Source organism: Falco biarmicus, chromosome 15, assembly GCF_023638135.1.
Source record: "Falco biarmicus isolate bFalBia1 chromosome 15, bFalBia1.pri, whole genome shotgun sequence".
In the NCBI taxonomy this organism is placed as follows: Eukaryota; Metazoa; Chordata; class Aves; order Falconiformes; family Falconidae; genus Falco; species Falco biarmicus.
In genome coordinates, this window is record NC_079302.1 from 23148574 (window position 1) to 23157136 (window position 8563).

Sequence of the window (8563 nt, forward strand, 5' to 3'; positions counted from 1 at the left end):
CATGTGTTATTCCAGCGTCCGTCTGCATGGCTATGGACACTGGCATCTTAGCACACCATGGTAACTTTTCACTATCTAAAAGGAAGAAATCCAGCACTGGGTCATCCTCTGTGGAGCCTGTTCTGCAGGAGGAGAGGAAATTTACAGAAGAGCTAAAACATCCTTCCAAATTCTTCTAACGCTACATGATCATCCTGGTGCAAGAGGGAATGCTTTTCAAAGCAGTACAAGTTGTTCTTAAATAGAAAGACAATTTCTTTTCGCCTGAAAGTATAGATCAATGAATGGATAAGCAAACCTTTGAACAAGATTCCCAAACCAATTTCAGGTTTTATGAAGAATGCGTTCCTAGCATTCAACAGCCAGTACCTTCCTCCATTGATTACTGCTCTAAATATTAGGAAGCTGGTAGCCAGATTGATTAGACTGAAGAGAAACAAAACAGCACTCTGCTGCACTTTGTCTCCACCAAAACAGTCTTCCTCTATCCCTGTAACTCCCTCCTCGCTGAATTTGGATTTTAAATCTTTTTAGGAGCACATGACAGTCAATTTTGGAATATTTGGGTAGTGTGGAAAGCAAGTTTAATTTGATTTGCCCAGTGTGTCAGAAAACTATGCCTGGCTCTCATCTCTTCTAAAAGACACAAGTCCTGCTGCTTTGTCACTGAACATACAAGCAAGCAATGAAAGCAGAGCTCTTCACTCAGAAGGGTGTCACTGTACCTCCACATCGACCCTCTAAGTAATTCTTTGGCTCCTGCTACTATCGTGATACCCAACTGCCTCACCACCGCCAGCATATTCTGGTTTTTCAACCAGCATGCAAAGGTCTGCTGGTACCACTTCACCACTGGAGAAGGGAGTCACTTCACCAGGCTAAGCCACCTCTGGAAAGCGAGAGGAGTCCCCTGCGGCTGGATCCAGCCCTCCCCACCACATGCCTTTTGCTGCACCTCCCACAGAGCTACCTCGATCAGAGTCAGGGGTGCTGCTCTGAGCTGTTTTGCTGGCAGGAAGCTAATGGCGTCACCTACGAGGTGTGCTGGGTCTCTGACAAAGGCCATCTGCCAGTCCCAGCGCTGGTATTTCCAGTGCTAGGGCAAAACACAGGGCAGTGACAGTCATTTTTAAGAGTTTCTCTGAGGCAGTGCTCATGAGCTACCTTCAGACATTATTAAAACCATCGCATTAGTTACTCCAGCCCTAGGAGCAGCTTCTTTATAAACCTCACCACAAAATAACTGTTGCCAACACGGGGGTTTCTACAGAACCATTGCCCAGGCTACAACAAAGCTCAGAGCACCCTAATCATCCCTGCTGCCACAATTCATGCTGTCACCGGCCAGCAGTCCCCAGCAAAGCCCCCTCTGAGCCCACGCAGCCCATCGCAAGGAAAGGATCTGCTACCCCAAAGGCATCGCAAGCCACCGTGAGACAACAGATGGGGAGGAAAAGGGAGCTGGAGAGCAACGAGCAGCCACAGCATCTACGGGACAGGTCGCAGGCTCTTCAGACGGCTCTCCTGCACTTAGGAGTCACCTTGCTGTCCACCAGGCTCCTTGTTGTGCATCCCCCTGTAACAGAGCACCCAAAGTATTCCCCGTTACCTCCTACGCACCATGCTTAGGAAGGGCTTGTTACAGGGTGAAATACTCCAGCACAGGAACACCTGGGAGCCAGCGCAGAGGCTTTGTGCTGCCCAGCATGAAGGAGTCTCGCAGAATGGACTGAAAGGACAATGAAACTCTTGGATGATGAAAGACAGCACTGCCGCAGATCCAGGATGCCGTGGGCTATTTTTAATCATTACTGCCACTACAGTCATGATACGCTGGGGTACCTGACCAGCTGAAATATCCCTTTTGGCCCACAGGGAAAAATAGGGCAGAAACCTTCATTCGGATTGCCTGACAAAGACATGCTCAATACACCACTTCATTAATCAATCACCCTTCAAGCTACTCTTCTGCTTGTCAGCAGACGTTGATTGATCCACAAGGTAAGGAGACTAACGAATGGTCTGTTCTGCCCTGAAATGCATCCAGAGTTAATGGCACTTAAGAACATGCTAGTGATTTCCATTGATGACAGAAGAGACAAGCTCAAGTCCAGGATGCCCTGCAAGAGATGAAAACTACATTCTTCCAGAAATCTTTCACAGGCTAAGAATGGGGTATGCAGCATCACATGGAAGTCTGCTTCTGGGGATGAACAAAACAGCCAAAAGGAGACTTTTGACCTCCAAACGACCCTCCTAGCACCCACGCCCCAGTGTGCGCTCATGCACTCAACTCCACGGGTTGCTTTAGCAGCATTTTTGTCAGAAGGGGTGTTACATAGTTTTGGAGATATAAAGCCATTAAAAAAAATACTCAAGCAAATTAAGCACAAACTTAATTCCCCTTCATCTACCCTCAGACCATCTGTCTTGAAACACCAGGCCCTAGAGAGGGGGCAAAGGCCATACTCTGTTTGCAAGAAATATAACAACCTTCCCTAAAACAGTATAAAAAAAAATCATTATCACAAGCATTTGTGGAAAAGGGGAACAAAGACAGAAAACAGTTGTTACCTGTTAGCTGATCTGACATAAAGGAACACTTTGGAGACCAATCATACTCACCCATCAATCGAAATGATTTGAAATATAAAAGCCTACATAACCAATTAGTTGTATCAAGTATTAGTTACCAATCCTCAGTCCATTGCAGCGCTGCTACGATTAAGATGCAAAGTCAACATATAATTGCACAAACTCCTATTTACACATTTTTTTGCCCACAATACGTGCCTCCCTGCACTTGCTTTGAAGCAGACACACAAGAACATAAACATCCCACAGGAACCAGCCAATCCTGCTGGGAATTCTCACAAGCGAAGGAAGAAAAGCACAACACGCGCTCGTGACCTGAGACAAGCAGAAAGAAAAATCCCTTTGCAAAGTTCTTAAATGCCTGATAGTCCAAGGAAAAGCTAAAGCAGCCTCTTGTAATAACCACAGCGTCAGAGCCTGGCTTACACCTTTGGGTAACACAGGAAAGATCTTTAAAAACTCACGGTTTCTCGGCATCTGCTAGCACTAAACACAAATGAAAATACTGGCATCAGTTTGTGCACTGCAGCGAAGCTTTGGAGCCAAGAGAGGCTGCTGCTTAGGGAAGCAGAAGGTTTCCCCACCTCTTTGCACTGCTAAGAAGCCACTACCAGCCTGCCTGGTGTTGAGGGAACGGGGAATTGCACGGCGATGACGAGCGACAGACCTGACCAGCAGTGGCACACAGCAGTGGCCACCAGAAGCTTAGGGGCCGTTGCCGTGAATTTAGCTCGATAGTAACCCAACACCACTGCGACATCAGAGCCCCTGTGAACACTCACACCAGACCAAGGTTAAAACCAGAAACAGTTTTGGCGTTCCCACCCTGGTATCCTGCACGACACAGGCACAGCTCAGGTCAAGATACAGCGAGGCAGAGGGTTTGCTCAGGCAAGTCCTGAGCCTCCTCCGCTCCAGCTGGAGTCAGTACAAACCGCGAGGGCCCAGCAACCTGAGGGATCTCAGGAACATGAGGCGCAACACAGCAAGGGCTGAACCTCAGCTAAACCCTGCTGCCTATCCACATCCATCGGTGGGTTTGCAGAGAAAAAAAAGAGAAAGAAAAAGGCTTGATCTAGAGGCTAAGTCAATAGGATTTTCATTTTGTTTTCAAACAAGTTCCTGGAAGCTATTGATTGCAGTGCCAGCCTGGCAAGGTGACAAGACCCTCGGCAGAAAGGGGGTTCTTAAAGGAAAGAGAAGAGAGGCATGCAGAGGTGGCTGTTTTCTCCAAAGTCTGCGCAAAACCACAGATGACTATCACAGCGAGGTAATGTTTTACCCTTGTGAGTAGCTGAGATGCCCAGAACTGATGGCACGTCCGTGCTACCGTTACTTGCTCAGCCTCAAACATCAAGAAACACGTAGGGCTGGGATTTAACAAGCTCCTGCATGCGTACAGTGGCCACTAACACACCGCCAAGCCCTCGCCGAGGTGCCTCATTTACCAAAGTAAGCTGATTCAGCTAAGGTCAGCAGCAATTTCAGCTGAAGAAAGGGATTCAGCATCCCAACACATCGACATTCCCGGCTGGCAACCCCGTGCTGATGCATGCAGGAGCTGAGCAGTCACCAGCACCGCTGACAGTTGCCCTCAGCCCATTTGCAACGCGATGCAGCCCCTACTACAGTTTCCCACCGTGGCAGAGATGCACAGGCCGTGCTTGCCCTGCTGCCAGCTGAGCACACCCGGTTCTGTAGTTGCCCATCATCTTCACCAAAGGGCTCCGACACATCACATCAACTCACTGTCATGCCACAGGTGACTGAAGAGCTCCACAGCAGCTCCCTAATTAATCATGGTTCAATAGGCCTTGATGGTTCCTGCCATCTCATGCCTTGTTTCCCCCCTTTTGTGATGAAACCTCGGTGTTTTCTCAAGCTGGCGGTTATCACCCACCGCTCCAGAGGCTGCTGCAGCACAGAGAAGCTGCCTGTGGTTAGACCGAGAAGGGCAGAGGCACCTCAGGGCAGTGGCTCCGGGCACCCTGCGTAGGGCAGAAGACCCAGATCCTCTTCTGATATCCCCTGCCACCCTGAGCATTGCCGCCACACTAAACACAATGATCCCCAGCCAGGTCTTCCAGATCTACTCAGCAATTATGTCTTTTTTGTTATGATTTTTTAGGCTTACGTTGCCCTAAGGAAATCTTATCTATCCTGCAAGTGTAGGTGCTGGCTTAGAGGAAGGGGAAGCTCGAGGCCAGCTCATCACGCTTGCTGACCAACCCAAACCACACATCCCAGGAGCCCTCCACTGCTCAGTACCAAACCCCCCTGCAGCAGCCCCCCGCGTGCGGGCAGCCTAAGCAGCAGCTGCTGGCCAGCCTTCGGGACTGGGGGGCTGGCGGGACCCTGCCGGGGAGGAGACTCGGCAGGGCTTGCTTCTCCACGCTGCAGGCTGGAATCAGCACCCCTGGATGTGTTGAACAGACACCCAGATGTGGTGCTTCGGGACACGGTTTAGGGGTGGGTTTGGCAATCTGGGGGTAAGTTGGACTTGGTCATCTTCAAGGTCTTTTCCAACCTCCATCATTCTATGATTCTACGAGGCTGATGGCATTTTGCCCCACACCTAGCAAGCAGCAATGGGGAGGAAACAGTGCTGGGGACCCCCTGCTGTCAGGGCCAGGCAGCAAAGCTCAGGGGCAGGGGAACAAGCAGCCAGACCCCTTCCTGACCCAGGGCAAGGCAAGCTCTGCTCCACATCATCTCCAGCTCCCAGCACGCTGCACTGAAGAAGCCCATTTAGCTGCTCTCTCCTGCTATACAGGAATAACCTGAATTTGGCAGAGAGCAAGTTTTGCTCCCAGGGCTCAGCAGGGGAGACATGACTTCATCCACTTCCTATGGGGACAGTAACTAAGCCAGCGCTGGAAAACTCAATCCCATGACAACTACAGAGCCAAAAGCAGACCCTGCTCACATCTACTACCTGTTCTTGAAATAAGCAATTGAGGAGCCAAGGCTGAGCTCCCCCATCTGTGCCCTGAGTGTGCAGAACCACAAAGGATGCTCTGAGCCTGGGTCTGCCATCCACAGCAAACAAGCAGAGATTTCCTTTAGCACAGCTCCTGCTCAGCAGCTGTCAGCCCTCCCCTAAGTTGTGGAGGAAGCTGAGGGAAAACACAGTATTCATCTGCCAAACACCCAGATGGTTCCTCAGCAGGCTTTTAGCACAAGGCCAGAGGCTTCCAGTGGGAATAAAACCACTGAGAACTACTCCTGAGCCACATGTTACCTCTTCTGGGGAAACGCTTTCTGGGGCTCTGCACCAAAAGGAGACACAAGAGTAATGGAACAGCCATTCCTGCTTGAGGGCTGCCTCCCCTCTTGGCTATGCTGTCTCCTAAAATTCTCCTGTGGGTACGGGCTCTGATCTCCCCCCTCAAAGAGGGCGAGATCCTGCCCCCAGGCTTTTGCTTCTGCATTAGACTCACAGAGTTACTGAAAGAAAGCCATTTGCATAATTACTTTTATTACTGACAGCAAGAAAAGCATCTCAATATATAGCGTCTGTCAGCCATGCACAAGCTCAGTGGTGCTTTGCTAATTACTGAAGGCTCCTGTGCTGACAGAGAGATCCCAAGGGATGCAGCAACCAATGGGGAAAAACTGCACAGAGGAATTTCAGTGCCGCACCACAGATCCCCTGGGCTAGAAGCGTGTTGTAGCGCCTTGCCACAAGGGCCAGTGGGCAACACAGGCACCTACATACAGGCACAAAATCCGGTCCTGCACCTTGAAGGCCACCCATCATATTATACTAGGTACTCTTTGGAAACAGGAGTCTAACGGGAGTCAAGATTTAGGGAGCTCCAAGCAGAGAAGTGATTCTCCTCCCACAACTCCAAGCATCTCTCCGGCACCTCCTGTCTCTGGCAGCCTCCTCTACCTCCATGGAGCACCTGCCGTAGACAGAATTGTTTCTGGATGCTGTCGGACAGGTGAATTTGTTTTACACCTCCAGCACACTCTGGGAACCCGTCATGCATCTCCTCAGCCACGTGCCCCTGAGCAAAGCTCACCTTCCCACACCGAGCTGCTGTATTGCTGGCAGGTTGCAATAAATGTTATTAGTGCAGCAAACTGGGTTTGGTGTACAAACAGCAGCACTCAGGGCAAGCAGCTTGGCCATCATCTCACTTGAGCATGGCTTGACAGCTGAAAGAATATCTAAACTTTATGAATACTGACTTGGTTCAGACTAGGGCTTACCTCCATAAACTTGTTTTCCCACATCCACACAGTCCATGCAGGGTGGGCTAAACATCACCTGGGAAGGGCCAAGTGACCGACAGAACTTTCAGTGGCACTGAAACGTTTTCCAAACCTGTACGACGGCTTCAGAAACCCCTTCCAGTACCATAATCTGATGTTAAGGTGCTGGACAGGGATGTGCTGGGGCCCACAACAGCCCAAGTCACGCCCATTTCACTATGAGCTGGGATTTTTCACACCCACACACACATACATAGGGGAAATGGAGGAGTTTAGGCATGTAAAGCACTGAAGGACAAGTTTTCATTGCAAATCATTATGCTCATAGCAGCAAAGACATTTGCTCCACACTCATCCATCACGTTTGTAGCAACAGGACACCAGCACACACAGTCTATCCAGGGGACAGTACCTGTACTCCTAACCAGTCTAAAGGACATGCCACTTAAATCAAGCAAATCATACGCAAGGGGAAAAAAAGGGGAAGCAGCCTTATTCACATGCAAGAGAACCATGCCTGCTTAAGCAAGGCTAGGGGCAGATCTGACCTAGCCTCAGCAAAACTCAAAGTAATGCAACATGCACCTGGTCCTGCGTAAGTCACTCTAACAATGGTGTGATCCATTGAGAACTACTGCTGCCTGCGAGCAAGTCAATACTGATACACAGCAAAGCCAGGAAAATGCCTCCCAGCACCTCAAACTGCTCTTTTGCTCTTAGCGCTTCTGTTCCACAATAAACAGTCTGTGGGTGACTCCAAAAGAGCGACCCAGCTGCTCTTTTTAGGTGAGTCACAGGGAGCCTGCTGTAGTGCCGGACACATCAGCCAGGGCTCGCCACACGAGCTCAGCTAACATTGCCTGCTGCTCTGCACTACCCCTGCGAGAAGCAGCTTTTAAGACTGATTGATTACATGTTTCTGTTTCACTTTAGCAATTAATCTCAGCAGCCTTTTACTTATTTGTAGGCTTCAAAGCTAGAGAGAATCCCTTAATTATCCCCTTGCTCTCCTTCCCAGTTCGTAGTTTATTTAAAAAAAAACTGCAGCATTGTACTGGCAGGCAAGAATGAAATCCTGGGTTCGTCTCCCAGGGAGCTGCACATGTTCCTGGGAGATCACCAGCAGATGGCTTGATTCCGTGGCCCAGCCACACAAATCACTTTTGCAAAGATTAACCATGCAGGAACCGGTCATTTCAGTAGGAACAAGACTCAGGTTTTTCAAAGCAAGCCACGAAGATCCTGGCCCCGATTATTCACTCACTCTGTTCCGTCACAAAGTATAAACCCTACAGCCCTGATCTCTAGTGTAACTACCCACCTGCCCCAGAGAAAAATCTAGCCCTCTGAGTTTTAGCCTATAGATTCTCTATAGGCATACAAATAGGGCAATTGTTGTGCTTCCCTAGCTGACATTTCAGTAATTCTTTCAAGAAACTGTTACCCAAACCAATAAACTTCTCTGAGCGAGCATAAACCATTCTCTGTGAATATGTCATTAACTGAAAAATATTAAGACAAAACTGCAATAAGCCATAAGGCTACAGAAGCGTTTGGAAGATACAGGTGCCTTTGTAACTTCTACAAACTCAAGACAACTAAAATGCTCTTTGCTGGGCTAAAGCAGCACACAGTATCACCTCGGTTAGGACATCACGCTTCCCAGGACCAACGCTGAGGAACAGGGACAAACCAAACCTCCCTCTCAGGCGAGAGCAAACACAGGCCAAATGCATTCATGCAGCTG